Genomic DNA, 17,935 nt, shown 5'->3' with positions numbered 1-17,935 from the left:
ATAATTAAAATAGCTTAATGTATATAAATATTTAATATAATTAAAATAGCTTAATGGATATAAAAATATAAATATTAAATGCTAAAAGTAAAAATACACCAAAAAAAAAAATTATGATTTGTATTATATTTCAACACTTATATATATAAGTGGGTATCCGGAATCGGAACCGGTACCCGGTGGAACCAATTCCAATTCCTAAATTTTAGGATCCGGTTGTACCGGTTCCAAATTTTAGGACCCGGTCCCAACCAATTCCGGGTCCGGATCCTAAAATTTTGACCGGTTACCCGGTTTGCTCACCCCTGCCTACACTACATCTTCCTTCTCCCTTGCTATATACTATCTCCTTCACCTCCACATCCCTCCGCCCAATTGAAGCTGTTGGCCACCAATATAGCCGCCTGATGGAAGCTGCTAGCCGCCGCCATAGCTCATCAATTTCGGCGAATTACAAACAAGCATCTTGAATCGGAGCCATTGGTTGAAGAGATAGTTGAACAAAACGTTAGGACGGCTTTTGATTTTTCAAGTGAGGCGATGCTCGTGGTGATCTCAAATTTATCAACGACATGGTGGTTGCGCCGATTGCCATGAAGTGGTGGTCTTTACCCCAGGATTGTTGCCAAACCATAGAAAATGAAATATTACTCTCTAAATCAATACTCAAGTAGAATCCATCCCATTAGATATTACCCCCTTCATAATTTCTGGAATTCCAGGCATGCCCTTAATATGTATATTATGAATATGAATATGGTGGTTTATGTCTTTATGAATTTTCAAAATTGGTTTTGATTATGATTTTGCTTAAAATGGTGCATGAGATGAAATTTCAATGGAAATCTGACGCAGTCGGAATGATCGGAGGAAAAACCAGCGCAATTCCTAATATGAAAAAACAGATTTACAATCGATAAATCTGTAAAAACTCCGAAATCCACCATAAAAGAGTAAAACCCTTAAGAATAATATTAAAATGTCAAAAGCTGAATAATAAAGACGGCTAAAACGTTTAAATAGTCTAAACAAAGCCCTAATACAAAAATAAGCAAAAAATAAAATTCGGAAAATGTTCAAATGCTATTTTCAGGCCTTAAACAAACTCAGATGGCTTTAAAAGTCTGTCGCCTACATCATAGCTATGGTTTGGACTCGTTGGCCCGTTTCCATTTCCGAAAATATATTTTATTAAGCAATCTGACTCCGGGAGTCCGACTAGTAGAAATCATAACCCCTAAAAATTGAAATCAAACTTTCCGACGCTGAACTTTTTTGTCGAAATGAACAGCTAATCTTCCTACGTCAAAATCGCCTCTCCCAAAAGAAGACAGAGCCTAAATTCCTCGTTAATGGAGTGCAATGGTGAGTTAGACGGCTGTTTAGTGGTCCCTGTAGAACTTTGTATAACTTTACAGATTTGTCCCCAAAATAAAAGATGAAAGGACAAGAGCACCCCTATATTAACAAAACTTGTTAATATAGGATATTAACTTGTATATATTTTCCCTAATTTAAGAACATCAGCTTTAATTGCATATGAACAATGTTGGATCAAATGTGAACCTGTGTAGGAACGCTCTATCATCGACCTCTATGCTTTTCTCGACTATATCCGTAAATTATTATGTGCAACTATAAAATATTTTATATCTTATAAATAGTACCCAAAGTTACACATAATAATTCATAAAGGTAGTATTTTTTAATCTGATCAGACTTAACTTAAATTTAAAAGCATAAATAATAATTATAAGGTGAACCAAACATAGCCTTAATTAAGGTGCAAAAACTTCAACTAAGCTGATAATTATTACCGCTGTTTCCATATGACGTTAAGATATATACAATTTGTGTTAATTTTAAGAAAACTTGGAAGTGTGTGGGTAAATGTAAGAAAAAGGTGGTTAATAAAGTAAAGAAAAATAATGTAAAAGAGTGGGTGAGCGTAGGGGTGAAAGTTCGGTTTTCGGTTTGGTTTTTGGCCCAAACCGAAACCGAACCACCATATTTCGGTTTCTTGATTTTGCAAACCACACCGCACCACTTTCTCTTTGAAACCGAACCGAACCAAACCACCTAAATTTCGGTTTTCTTAAAAAAAACCAAACCGCACCGAATTTTCCTATCAAGCCTCATGAACATCAAATTTTGCAAAAAAACCGAACCGAACCAAACCAATTAAAACCGAACCAAACAAAACCAAACCAATCCAGGGTATTAATTATTACCATCCCACCTTATCACCACCAACACCCACCCACCACCCATCACCCTGACCACCTAAAACCCACCCACCACCCACCCTAACCTACCAAAACCACCGAAACTCACCACCCATCCCCCAAAACCACCCGAAACCCACCCGCCATCCACCCTAACCCATCAAAAACCACCCGAAACCCACTCATCATGCATCAACCCGAATCCATCAAAAACCACCCCTCCACCCACCAAAAACTAAAGAAACCCACCATCCATCCTGACCACCCGAAACCCACCCAAAACTACCTACCACCACCACAATTCAATCATACACCACCATAAAAATAAAAAACTCAAACCAAATTAAAAGAAAGAAAAAGAGGACATACCTCACATTCCACCGAAAAACCTCGAATTTGGGTTTTAAAGGTCAAATTCGACCATGAAAACACTAGATCTAGTGTTTTCATGGTCGAATTTGACCTTTAAAACCTTTAGAATGTGAACACTGGTGCCCAGGTGGTCGTCCTTGCCTCCTTGGTCGTACTGTCGAAGAGGAGAAGAGAGTGAAAGTGGAGAAGAGATCGAAGAGGAGAGAGAAAGGACAGAGTAGAGAACTAGAGATTGGAGAAGATAAGAAGAGGAAAGGAGAAAGAGAGAACCGAGAGGGAGAAAGCTCACAAATGGAGAAAAGAGAAGAGGATTAGAGGAGAGAGAAAGGGCGGAAAGAGAAGAGGAGAGAGTGAGAGGCTGAGAAGAGTGATTAGGGTTTTTTTTTTTTGCCTTATATAGTATGGGCCGAAATTCGGTTCGGTTTCGGTTTTCATTTCCCGAAACCGAAACCGAACCATACAATTTCGGTTTCTTGATTTTACAAACCGAAACCGAACCACTTAAGAAAAAAACCGAACCATATTCCTAATTCGGTTCGGTTTTCGGTTCGGTTTGGTTTTAAACCAAATTTGTTTCACCCCTAGGTGAGCGTAAGAACAAAGTGGATATAAATCATATAATCAGAGATCAGAGGTGATTAAGAAAACGAAAATATTGTGAGGGTAGGTGATTAATTGATAAGTAACATCCCCTTATGCAATTTTTTTTTAAATCAATTTTATTTTATTTGATTTGTCCTTGGTAAGAGTATTGAATTTTTTTTTTTAACTTTATTATATAGGCAAATTGTTCCGTATACTCCCGAGGTTTTAAAAAATGTACCGTGTACCCCTGAAAACTTTCAAATGCACCATGTACCCTTGAAAACTTTTAAATGCACCATGTACCCCTAAGGTTTGTAAAAAAATGCACCAAATACCCTAATCCTATAACAAATGCACATATCATTGACTTATCAAATTAAAATTATGCCCATATACTGACTCACTTTTAGTACTTTATATTTACGTACTCCCTTTTTTTATTTTATTTTATTTGCATCAGTTTGACCGACACATTTACCAAGATGCAACTTTGACCATTAATATCTTTAATTGTCTATTAGTAAAAATTATAACAAAATTATATTATGAAACTAGATATTATGACTAAACTAATGATATATTATACAATAACATATATTTATTTTATAGAGGTGAAAAAATTAAGTCAACCATGGTATGTGAATAGTGTAAAAATCAAAGTGATGCATTTTTTATTAAAAAAAACGAAGAGAGTAGTAAAACCGCCTGAAAGCATAAATTACATCAAAATTTGTACTCCGCCGATCATTCTAAATCCTAAACTTTTGGGTGTAGAATTTGGTTTATTAATTAAGTTTATTTGATAATTAAATAGTTTAGCATTATAGTAGCATTAAACTGTAATAATTTACTGAATTTAATGCTTATGGGGTCTCAATTGAACAAAATTTACATTTATTGTGAGTTTAAGGGTATTTGGTGCAAGTTTTTACAAACCTCAAGGATACATGGTGCATTTAAAAGTTTTCAGGGATACATGGTGCATTTTTTAAAACCTCAGGGGTATATGGAACAATTTCCCTATTATATAAATGAAGTGGAAGGTGGTGGTGTCTCCTTAAATTAAAGAATTATTATAATACCCATTAGTATTGAATAATCAAATTGTTTAAGATAATTATTAATAGAAGTAAAAAAAAATAATAAAAAAAATACATTGACATGTTATTTATAGAATTGAAAAAAGATCAATGCTTGGTTGGCCTTGAAAAATAGGAAATTAATTGGAAAAATATTTTGACTTCAACTATATTAGTTCATTTGACATGCTATTCGAATGAAAAATGGCTTAAATCATGCAAAAATCAATGCTAGCATAAATTTGATAGAGTATATAAACTATCCTGGGGTTCAATTATCAGTTTAAATTTTTAGTTAAGTTGGTCCTTTAATATGGTATTAGAGCCAACGTGTTACAAAAGTTATGGGTTGGAATTTCATACGGGCTTCTTGTGAGGTGTATTAAACACGCTTACTTTATAGAATATTGAGTAATAGTTAGCAATATTTTTAACAAAGAGATCTTTATCCCAACTTAAAAAAAAAAAAGAAAAAAAAAAAAGAATGCACCTCGTTATTATTAATTAAAATTTTTAATATTCAAACTTGGATGCCGATGTCCAAGCCCAAGAACAATCTGATATGGGCCATTGGAGCCCATTGGGTCATGAAAATGCCTAATTGCCAATCCTTTTCTGTCACTATACTCGCTTAGTTACGCTTACGCCCAACTACATTAAGATTCTTTTTTCTTTCTTTTGCTTTTTTTTTAAAAAAAAAATTATTAATTTTTGGTATCCAAATTCTTCTATACGAAGTATCTAGTTATCTTTTATTCAAAAAAAAAAAAAAAAAAAGAAGAAGAAAAAAGTATCTAGTTATCTACAGATGATCGTGGGCTTGAGCTTGGGCTTGGCCCAGTCCGAACAATTAACTAATATGGTATATATCTTTAATCAATGGACATTTTAACCAATAAGACACAATTGTTATAAAAAAAAAAAAAAAAAAAAACCAATAAGACACAACAGGTGGAATTACATGCTTTTTACGTCATAAAAAGGCTGACTACTGAGTATAACCTTAGTAAATAGTACACGTACACTATATGTTAGGGGTCGCTCCATACATGCGCACTATATATAGTGGAATAAAGCTAGGGTATATTTACAATATCGATGATTGTATAACACTGAACTACATTGTCAATTTTGTCATGCCAAATTCCTTTATTCTGAAATTGGACACGTCTAACGTACGACCACCTATTGGCAATCATACTTGAGAATATATATCGATCATCCTTTATTGATACTTGTGCGTTACTTCTTTTCTAAGGGATTTCTGTCGTCTTTAACATGCATGCTTTTCATGGTAGTGCAATGCGAAAGCTAGATGACTATGAGTAAGCTCTTGATGTGTTCTTAGTTATTCCTTATATGCCGTGGAATGACAAATATGTCAAAAGAGACCGAGGAGTCCGGTTACTGGCCGTAATCCCGGGTGATTGCGTCGTTGTCCGGAGGGTGTGCTAGTGCCTCGTCAGTTTGAGTGTGGTAGGAGTGTGTATCATGCACACACTGCACCGTGCGCTTTTAGCAATAATGTGGAGTATAATGTTAATAGAGATGATAATGTGGAGTGGTTAGCATGAAACAAAGTGAAATGTGAATAAGATTAGAGACAAGTAAAGCTAATGAAATGCCTAGCTACTACAGTGTTACATTTAGATTTTAGGATCTAGAGGCTATATATAGAAGCGATACATCTTCAAAACATCTTGATTTAGGCGTTATGAGTTGTAGTTAAACATGTAGAATTTAAATTGCAAAAGAAATACTTAGTAGCATATGTGGGAAAAAAAAAGATCCAAAAATTATGCTATCCTTAGGATGTTTTTATAGCGGTCAATTAAGACCTGCATTACTACTAGCTCTAGTAGATGTCATCACGAGCATTGTTGCATTTAAGGTGCACCATTACTTTTTTTTTTTTTTTTTTTTTGAGCTGAGGAAGGTGCATCATTACTTGATATACCATTACATTTAAAAGTATGTATTGACAAACGTGTCTAAATGATATGTGTCAACTAATAAAAAACAGAGGAAATATTTATGAATTTAAAAGATACATAATTCTATCATTATGTAAGAACTAAATTCTTGAGAAAAATTCTAATACATATTGGCCATGTGAAGATAGGGAAGACAATTAATGAAATATTTACTGGATTAGCTGAAAAGTTCTTATGAGTATATCTATCTTATCCAAAAATCACATCTGCGCAAGGACATGTACACCAACTGCATCTTTAAGTCAAGTTTTGCAAGTTCAATTATTCAAAAGAAACAGGGTTGATATTTATAATACTCTGCCTTGATATCCATTAAATTTTTCCTGTAAGTTATCTGTATATATAACAGGAGCTAATTTATGTTCCCCAACCCCCAAATTAAACCAAAAAAATGATGATCTTTTGAGCACGTTCCCCTTTATGAATAATAGAGATTTAGGGGAAATTTTATGGAGTAGTAAAGAGTACTGGTCATGTCACTGGGTCACTTACAACATAATGGCTATCCGATTTTCCGCCCTAAATTAAGTGCAATATATTACTCGTACAAAGTACTAACTTTGTTTATGAAATTTTGGCTAACTTATTATATATGTGGCCACAAGAAATAAAATAGTATGTGAAATCCAGTTTTACTCTTCTTAATACTGTATAAAAAATTTGCATAATCTTAATTTTTTTTTATAGTTTTCACAATACAATCAATAGTAAAAAATATGCACTGAACATTGTGCCAAAGTCAAGAGAGCGGAATTATTAAGAACATAAGGAGTACGTACGTACTTTTTTGAAAATCAGACTTAGTAAAATCGATCTTATAATTTTAATTAATATACAATGATAAATACTATTAAGTGAGATCTTGTTATAACTTGTATCAAATTTGTTTTTAGCATAAAATTAATTTTATAATGCTTATTGTAACGTCATTAAAGATGTATCCGTACATATGAATGTTCAACTTAATTTTGGGGCAGAGGTTGCCAAAGGAAAAATATGAAGTAATTGGCATGATTATGCAGTAGAGTACACGCCTGCTAGCAGCCTAGCAGCTGTTTGTGGGACTAGAAATCATCAGTAACTGCCCTCCGATCCAAGCATGAATATGAGAAATGATGAGCATATTCAATATTCCAAACATCATCATTAACGTTAATTTACTCAAGTACTAATGAACATAGATTTAGTAACAAATTAGGAGCAATTAAATTGCTCAAATTAATAATACACTTGATTGCAAATACTTAGGTAAAATTTTCTCATAAATATATTGTAGTACTCCGTACAAATCTTGTGACATTTTAGAAATACAACAAAAACACAAAACCTCGGCAATGTATCAAAAGTACAGTTAATTTGATCTTTCATATTTCGCGTGTCTTCTTACTTAATCCGCGACTGCCCATGTCATATCATTTTCAAAGATCCAGTGACAAAATTCAATTAGGCCCGGCCCAGAACCCAATGATAAAAAGGCTCCATGCCCTGCACTCCAAGCTGAAGTATCAAGATGACAAATTGCAATACCTTGATTTATCTTAGCCTTACTTTTCTTGTCCAATATATCAGCCTCATACACTCTTACCTTAGGGACAGAGTGACAATAGTAAAGTAGATAAGGTAACAAACTTTGGTGACATGATACTGACTTTGTCACCTTTCCACCATTTATCCCTCTTACTGACTCGATCACGACCTGTTTACCCGATCCATTCACATTTTCCGTGGTCCGGACCGCCACATTGTCACCCAAGACCGAAATTGCAAAATCTATCATGTCTTCTACCGAAGCAACACATCGTTTGGTCTCACCAGGGCTCGACGGCCTCTCACACTCACCTAACGCGTTCACAATAACGCGCTCTAGAGTAGAATTCTCCTTGGCCTTGAAGGTTCCCCTTAGGTCACCTAACTTAGATGTCAAAAATGGTAATTTTGAGGAAATAACCCGGGGCAAAAATGACCTTTTAGGCATTTTATCCTTAATATCAGGCATCTTCATAACAGTTCCAGGCTTCAGCAAAGATTCTCTAAAGAATTTACCCTCCTCAACCCACTTATTTACCAATTTACCACCTTGAGGTACACTTTGAGTATACCCCGTAAAACTAACCCCCTTTTTATCAGCATAACCACTAAAAGAATTATTAACACCATAAGTTTTGAACTCAATTTGACGATTAACTGCACCTTTACGATACCCCTTAAACTTATCGAGCCCTTGATTAAAAGACTTCCCATAATTAACAGAACTCGCCTTGGTAGACGTGGAATCCCTTAAATAATTTTGAAACGTGTCATCCCCAACATTAGCCTCATCCCTATAATTTTCAAACTTCTCAACCCCCGAACTTACCTTAGCCCCGTAATTCTTAAAAGTACTATGAGGGTTATTCACGTTAGACGAGTAACCCTTAAACGAATCATTCGCCGCATTGGCCAGTTGCCCATAGCTGGCAAAAGTTGACCCAACAATATTTGATGACTTACCGTAGTTGTTAAACTCAGTAGGGACCCATTCCCATTTTTACCATAAGAGGTAAAAACCTCGGTACCAGAGTTTGTATTCTCAGTATAGGAACTAAATGATTGCTTATGATTATTACCGTTAGAACTGTAACTACTAAATTTAAGATTAGGAACATTTACGTTTGACTCGTAGCTCTTAAACTCACCTAATCCACCCGTTCCACCTGCTCCGTAACTGCTAAAACTATCATTAGCAACATTGCCATTATTTGAATAACTCGTAAATCGTTCACCATGACCCGCCGTGTTAGGGCTATAACGAGTGAACGAGTTAACAGGCATGTTGATGTTATCCGAGTGTTCTTGAACGTATCAGCTCCGCCAACACGGGACCCTCCATAAGTGGTGAATTGTTTATTGTTGTAGGAGGCAAAGTTGGCGTCATCTTTGTGCGGAGGTGTTGGTGGACGGCGGTGGGTTTGCAAGGACGTGTCGAACTCGCAGAATAAGTTGGCGGCGGAGCAGAAGGTGGAGAGGCGGGTGTTAAGGGTGTTTTTGGAGGCGAGTTTTGTAAAAAAGGCGGTGTCTACGGCGTTGAGGGGTGATGCTTTGGAGAGGAGGAATGAGGGTTGTGGAAGGTTGTTGGAAATGTGGGTGTTCCAATAACGGATTAATGAGGCTTTTGGTGAAAATGGGTTTTGTTTGTGTTCATCTGTTGCAAATGAGACCTGCATTTATAAAATGACATTAATAATTAATATAACAAAACAAACTAAAATACAATTGTTTGAAAAAAAAAAAAAAAAAAGCTTATAAGGAGTGAATAATTCAATGAAAGGAGAAAAAAAAAACTAACATGTAGGAACAAATAAGAGAATAAGAACAAAATCAAGTGAAAGTTGAGTAGTTTGGACACTGTTGGTTTTATGAGATGTAGGTTGAATGGAGTTTGGCAGGATAGAAGGGGACAAATGTATGTATATATATTAGTGTAGAGAGAGAATTTTATGTGTTTATTAATTTTACTAGGTTTCTAAAATTGACATTAAGGTTTCTTAAGAAGGTTTTAATGAGAGATTAGTACAATTTATTTGTTGTTATGCTTCAATAATTATCCATTAAAAGATTCCTTGACAAAGATTTTGTATGTGGCTTAATGGCTAATATTTATATCGTTGGAAAGAAAATTAATTAGTGTGACTGTTAGGTGGCGTACTGTTAACCAATTGGTCTTACTATTAATAATAAAGAAAATTAAATAAATACTTCACTCGTATTATTTTAGACACCTAACATCTAATTAATCCTTTTTAATATACTACATTTTTGGGAAAAAAAAAAGTTAAAGTGAGAAAAACAAAAGTTTATACCATTCATATATATGTTACTCTTATTACTGTGTGCAATACTAATTGTCAAGAAATTAGCCTTACTCAAACCAAATAATAAAAAATGTGCTTTTCACAAAATGGACCTTCTTATACCTTTGGGGGCCACAAGATTGTGACTCTTGGGAGAGATGATTCTCATTTTATAAACCACATTATGGCTATTATTATTGTTGAAAAGTCATTAAAAATTATATTGTATTTGAAATTGGCGAGGTCATGATAAAATTGATGTTTAAGTTCTCCCTCTGTTTCATATGTTATTCTCATTTAAAATCTTTTGACTATTAAAAATTAGAGAGAATCTTCTAAATTTCTCTCTCTATATAAGAATAAACATAGTTATATGAGATCTAGATTTATTCGTCTTGATGAGTACTTTATTAATATCTAATTTTTATAATTTTTACTACTGTGAGATTAAAGATATTTGCGATTAAATATTTGCATCGATTTACGTAAATGAGACTAACATTATGAAATGGAGGGAGTACTACGTCTATACTACAAAGTTTTGATTAAATCATGAATTTACCCTTACCTAAATCTAAAAAGATTACTAACTATATGAGCCAATGACTAGTCAGAAATAAATTAGATGAGCAAATTTAGTTAACTTGTACTCGTAACAATAGTTATCCCATTCTAAAATGATGAAAATAAAACAAGAATATCTAGCTATTATATCATGATCTTAGCTTAGGATTTCTTTTACATTTAAAATCATAAAAAAGTAAGAAAATAATCATGTTTTACTATTAAGAGTATATTGCTTTTAGGCAGCCTCCTATATATAAGGCTTTTTACTTAATTAAGTAAGACAAAAAAGATGCAACAAAGTAAACAAGAGACATTTACTCCTAATTGTTGAAGCAAAGAATCTCTTTAGTTTTCTGACTTCATTTTGACTTGTTTCTATATAGAGTAATGTGGGATGAGTATGGGCTACTGCTACATACAGTTAACAAAGTATGGGGCTAATTATAAACAATCAACTCATTACTATAAAGAATCTGAACTAAACTACTGTATGTATAGCTTATTGAATTGACATCAACAACCCATGATATTTAACGGGAATCGGAGTTGCTAATTACGACGAGTTTTTACGATTAACGATGAGATTAATTAATAAACTAGAGGTAAAACTATGTTATATTGATAATTTTATGAGCTCAAGAAATACCATTTGTACCTACTGACATTGCTTCCTTACAAGTTTCAATTTTTAACTTTGTATCTAGAAGAGTTAAGACAAGGCTACAATTGTAAGATTGGCTTAAAATAGTCAAGTTGACTATGGTACATCGAAAAACATTCTAGGAAAATTAATCAACATACATGTAAATATACAATGTGATAAACAATAGATCGAGTTGATCATTAACTTACCTAAAATCAAACTTAGTAAAATGGGCATTATATTACGAGCAGACTAGCATTTTAAAGACCAAAATGGTATTCAAGAAGTTGTACCATACATATCAATGATACCAATGTTACAAATCAAACTTAAATAATTTTTCTAGAATCGGAATAGGGGACCAGACCGTACTCGATCACCTCTACTAATAGTAAGTAGGGCTGATTATGCTTATTGAATAAGTATGTACAAGTTCCAAATTAAATTTTGTAAGCAATACATGAATTAAATTCCAGAGCTCCATAATTATAAAGCAAGACAAGAATCAGAAGAAGCAGAACATGTGGGCACGTACATCCTTTATCAATGAATTGAACCACAAAATATATAGTGGAATTTACTTTTTACGATGTACTATTAATAAGAATTTTCAATTTTGTTTCCTTACCACATCTTTTCTGCCATGCTCTTTAGTCTTTAGTCTTTACTACGTATTCTCAGTCAGCATATAATATAACCTTCCAGCTTTGGAGGGTAAATTAAATATGCAAATTGCAAAGCATCCTGTTGTTGTTGAGCATCTCCACCCATAAGATGACAAAATTACATCAAGTGAAGGAGTTACTCTATAGTCCCGGCCCTCCGCTTCAATATAATGGTTACGGTTTAAATTATGGTACTATTCACACACTTCGTTTTAACCATCATTTGCGATTTATAGTACACAATCACAGATTAAAATATAAAATAATTATATGGACTTTTAATTTGTTAGATTCGTTTCGATATGTGCTTTTACAATATCACGATTTTACAAATATAGTATATTTATGATATAATATGTTAAAGTTCAAACTTTAATATTAACAAGTGTGAAAAGTTAAGTGTAATCATTGTTTTAAAACAGAAGAATTGTTTGTTCCGAGATGGCAGTATTGTGCTTAAGGGTTTATTATTACAAAAAGAACTTAGAAGAGTTGGTTCTTTGTAAACAAGGCCAATTACCTATTCCAACCTAAAATTTTACGGAGTAACTAAATTATCTAACATTGCATCCACATAAACTTCTTGAGAATTTTGCGATTATACAAAAATAGAGCAAGCAAGAGATAAACAATATGGCCAAGCTGTTTCAGGCTGAAAATAGATGATGATATGATGTCTCGATACATGTAGTAAGAGAATGAATTAATAATCATACATTTATATAAAGTTTACTTCTCTTTTATCATTATATATACAGTACTATGTTATAATAAAAAAACATTTGATCAATCATGTATGATAAGTTAAGCAAGGTTCCACGAGGTTAGTAATTGATGTAAATAAATAATGATGATATGGAGAACCATTCCATTATGATGAATTTTGAAAATATAGATCCAACAATAATCATTCATAAAAAATGTAACAACTAACAAGCTTTAAGAACACTTTACCTGGACATTAGTTTGTTTATTGATACCTTTACAAAATTTAATGTCCAAACAGCACATCCAAAGGCCTGTACAAATTGACAGGGCATACCCAATGTACGTAACCACGTAATACTCCGTAGTGGACATTAGTCAATAATATTTCATTCGTTCCTTAAAATTCTTCATATATCTTGTAATATGGTCAAAGTTTTCAAATAATATTCAACTTTTTATAAATTTTATTTATACGCAATCACTGATATCAAAAAAAATATTAATTGACGGAGAGTATTTTGTAATCCGTATTTAAACACCATCTTTTCTAGAAAGTGAGTTTGGATCAGAGATAGTAACCAATTACCCTAATGTTTGTACATCTCAGGTGACATAGTAGCCAATTACCAACACAGGTCAGGTTTGAATCAGAGATTTTGAAGAGTATATGCTATCCGGCCCACTTTGTTGTTATTTATTTGTTCTGATTGAGGCCCAGCCCATTAGAGGATACACTACATTATCTTTTAATGTTGGGTTTGAAGCCCTATATTAATCAAATAGAAGCCCATGATGGAGCCCGTTATTACATACTTGTATAGTTGTATTAGCTCAATTGAGGTCTTGTTGGAACCGAAGTTGTTAAGGTCTTTCAATGCTAGTTCACCCAAATCTCATTTTGTTCTTTAACAAAGGTGTAAAAAAATTAATGTGCTAATTAAATTTTATGTTACACTTCATTTTTTTTTTTGGGTGCTATTATTTGCTTAGAACAATCACATTCAAGACTCAATTTAGTTTTGAGTCATTAGAGCATATTAAAAGGCGATTTACATTGGTGATGATTTATTTTGAGTCATACTATGATGAAACCAATATTTTGATCAGCCATGAGTTATTTTATGGGTTTGAATCTTTGATCATTATCATGAGACATGAAAAAATGGATTAACAGTTTGGAGTGTTGTGATTAAAAGATGAAAATTGGCTCTACAATTTTTACAGAGTAGTAGTTATTATAAAAATGATACTGATGCAAATTGCAAGTCTTGTTACGGAGTAGATATACAAGTATGGAATTGGATAACTTCTTTTTTTTTTTTCGGAAAAAAAAAAAAAAAATGATCCACAAAGTTATTAAATAAAAAAGTTATCCACAAAGTTATCCCATATTTGTATATTTATTTTTATGTTTTTTGATGCAAAATACTTGTATATTTAATAACTTTGTGGATAACTTTATCAACATAATTATTAGCTTAATCCAGTTGTAATAAAAAATTAGATACACGCTCCATCTGGTAAGCGTAAGAATGTAAGATTGACCGTTTGAATAGGTGAGAACGTGACTATGTGTACTTGACTAAGTAAATCCCAAATTTAAAAAAGAATAAGAAAAAAGAAGAACAAAAGAAAAAGTATGCATTTTAAATATTTTATTATTGTATGAAAAATTTAAAATTGCTGGTTTATATATAATTGTTGCCTCTTGGGTTTAGGGTAAGGCTCACATAACAATATATAGAAGGCAAATTGATTAAAAATTTCATCATATACAAGATAAGTAAGACTCCATTCTAAGATAATATTGGACAAATTAAAAAAAACAAGAAAACAGTAGTCTTGTGTGTGGCTGGTCATACCGTGTGACCGCTTGTAAAAGAACAAAGTAACCTCTGTAACACTGACCGAGTAATCCCTAACGCTGACGAAGTAACTCTTATAACACTAACAAAGTAACCCCAAAAATTTGCACCAAAACTAACGAAGTAACCTTTAAACATTGAATGGGTAACTCCTATAATACTAATGAAGTAACCTCTATGATGGCTGGCCACACGGTGTGATCAGCCACATATAAGAATTTGTGAAGAAAAAAAAAAGCCAAAAAGAAATATGAGACAAAATGAATGTGTTACAAAATTATTGATTATATTTAGATTATACCCCAGATGCAAAATTGTTTATTCTTTTGCTTTTAAAGGTTTATTAGTGACAATAGATATTTCTCCATTATGACATAAAAAATTGTGATTTTATCAATCTTGCTACATTTGCTTACAATAATGTGATTCCTAGATTTTTTTTTTTTTTTCTAATTGTTAATTGAATAAAAAATGTTAATATAAGTAAAGATACAATTTTCCTTTTTTTTTTTTTTTTCTTTTTTTTTTCTTTTTGACAAGGATACAATTTTCCTTAGACTCTTAGTAGATGGGATATTAATTAAGATCAACAAAGGAAGTAAGATCAACATAGAAGGTTCGTTTTGTTAATTAATACGCCGTACTAAGTATTTAATTTACTTTGGCGGTAGCCAAAGTAAACAGTCTAAACACCATCCAACTTGTCAAAGTCCCTTTTTTTTTTAAGACAACTTGTCAAAATTCTCCCACCCTCGTTTTAAGTACTTCATATTTTATTTTATTTTTCTAGCTTTCTTGGTATTTTTCACGAGGAGGTGTACCGGATTTAACTTTTTGATTTAACGTGTTTCATTGAAGTCTTCTTTCAAAAAAAAATTTTGAAAGACTTCTTTCAAAATTTTTAATTAAGGTCTAAATAAGTTGCTAGTTTCCCTTTGATTAAAAATATACAGAGTATATAAAAGTTTAAATTTTCATATTTGATAAATAATTACAAATAATGAGAGTGAGGGATAACTCAAGTGGCTAGAGCTTCTCTTCCGATTTCAGGAGATCTTAGGATCGATTCCCAACCCCCGCCATTGTGGCTCTCTAAAAAAAAAAAAAAAAAAGGATACGTTTTCTATGCGGTTGGCTACTTGGCTACACTATATGGCCGCTTGTAAAAAACCGAGTAACCCATTTAACACTAATAAACAGATCGAGTAACCCCTTATCACACATTTATTGAGTAATTCTTAAATAACAAAGTAACCCCAATAGCTCTATGCTCTATGCCTGTTGGCATGATATTTTATTATAACTATTTATGTGTTGGTTGTTGTTTAGTTGTGCAGTTAATGAATTTTTAGTAGAGCTACTTTGATTTAGCGAAGAAATAGTAAAAAAAATATCGAGTTCTAGAAATAATAAGTGTCTAATAAATTTTAAGTACTTATTGGGATGAATTGAATAAATTAAACAATATATCACACAAATATATAATTTTTGTACTCCATATATATTGATATAAGTATTAGTCTCTTTAATACTTTATATTAAATAGTGTTTAAATCAAATAGGAAAAATAAAAAGAAACGGAAAGAGTGATAGATGACTTTTTATATACTAATGATTAATCAATTTAGGGGATTCAAGAGACAATTTTAATGCTTTTAAAATCAAATGGGGGCAAGTATGTAAAAGAACATTTTTAGGATCAGAATATAAATGTCCATCCACTATTCATAAGAGTTTTGTTAATTACTTTATATAATTAGGGTGGCTAACGCTTGCGATGCGTGCGCTATAAATTGTCATGTCCGAGGTGCTCTTTCGGTTTGGCCTTAAATCACAAATTTAGTTGTTGATAATATTAATGAGGGAAAATATGTAAATAAATATTTTTAGGGGTATAAATGTCCGCACACAATTCTTAAGAGTTCAAAAGAAGTGACAATTAACATTAATAAGGGCAAATAAGTTAATAAACATTTTAGAGGGTATAATTGTCCAAACACTTTTATAAGAGTTCGTTATCTCATACAAGTACGTTTTAAAAGGTACGAAAAAGGTAGAGATTTATTAAACTAAACTTAAATTTAACTAAACTTAATTTTTCACTGAACTAGAATTATTTTACTCATTTTTACTAAAGTGAATCTATTTTTACTTCATTATTAAATTTGTTTATTAATGAACTGAAATTGTTTTTATTAAACACATATAATTTCAGATAAAATAAGTTCAAAAAACTCAAAGAAAACAATTTCAGGCAAAACAGAACAAGTTAATGTTGACCTTTATGAGGTTTTGATGATGATGATGATGGTTGAGCAAACTTTTGTCTAATAAGAGTTTTCTAGTGTTTTGATGTTTGCAGGATAAGTAAACTCTGGGAGTTGAAGTGAGGACTGGAACAGAGGAACTTTAGAAGACTAAGGATGACAAGTAAATCCAGAAGAAGAGTTTCAGAAAGAAGTTCTCTAAATTAAGCTGGATGGAACTACAAGGTGTTCCTTAACAGGAACATATCAAGTTCCAGTGTAATGCTGGAAAAGATCGACAGGTTGTAATGACCTGGTTCTAGTGTAATGCTGGAACGTGACCTCATCAATCAATGAACTAATACAGAGCTCGAGATATCAACTGAAAGATGAACTTCATAAATTAGGTTGTATTAAAGATAAGTTTGTTATTTAGGTTGATGTAAATATATGATTGGTTGATATGCATGGGACTTATTAGAAATCAGATAAAGCTTGGCAAGCTAAGTAATTCGTAAAAGATTATCTTGAATTTATGAAAAAGTATTTAATTGATTTTATCTTTTAAAATCTGTTTTACTTGGATTTATCTTTTTCATATAAAACTCTTATCTTTTATAAAACGGATTTAATTAAGAAAAGGTTTTCTTAAAACGTGATTAAGTTTGATTTGATTTCTGTTTCAAGGTGATAAGTTTGAATTTCTGTTTCATCTTTAACTTATCATTTTACTAAAACCCTACTTTGTTAGTTGACGACTTCTATAAATAAAGAAGAAGTACTTTGAAGCAAAGTGAGAGTTTAAGCATGAAAACCACTAAGTGCTTAAGAGTAAGTTTGTCAAAGGTTTAAGCTTTATCATTTGATTTCGGGTTTCATGTGTAGTTTTCCATTTATATATACTGTGAGTCTTAGTGTTGTAATTGTTTTTGGGGTGAGTGTGAATTCATGATAATTCGAGTTTAGCTTATGAGTTTGAATTCTCAAAAATTCGTGTGGTAGCTGTGAGTGCACAGAGTGTGAGCTTCTACTGTGAAGCCGAGTGTAGGCACTTTGGGAGTGCTGAGTGAACCTAAGTGTGGGACTTAGGTTGGGTAGGATAGGGTCCTACCAGGTAGCAAGTGCCACAAGTGTCCACTGAGGAACTTGTGAGAAA

At 32.5% G+C, this 17,935-nt stretch overlaps 1 pseudogene; it reads right to left on the bottom strand.

Moving 5' to 3' along the window:
• Positions 1–7,499: 7,499 nt before the first annotated feature.
• Positions 7,500–13,040, bottom strand: LOC110686743 (annotated as a pseudogene).
• Positions 13,041–17,935: the final 4,895 nt, after the last annotated feature.

This window comes from Chenopodium quinoa, unplaced genomic scaffold (genome assembly GCF_001683475.1).
Source record: "Chenopodium quinoa cultivar QQ74 unplaced genomic scaffold, ASM168347v1, whole genome shotgun sequence".
In the NCBI taxonomy this organism is placed as follows: Eukaryota; Viridiplantae; Streptophyta; class Magnoliopsida; order Caryophyllales; family Amaranthaceae; genus Chenopodium; species Chenopodium quinoa.
Note: the sequence above shows the minus strand (reverse complement) of the source record. Positions and strands in the feature narration are given on the sequence as shown.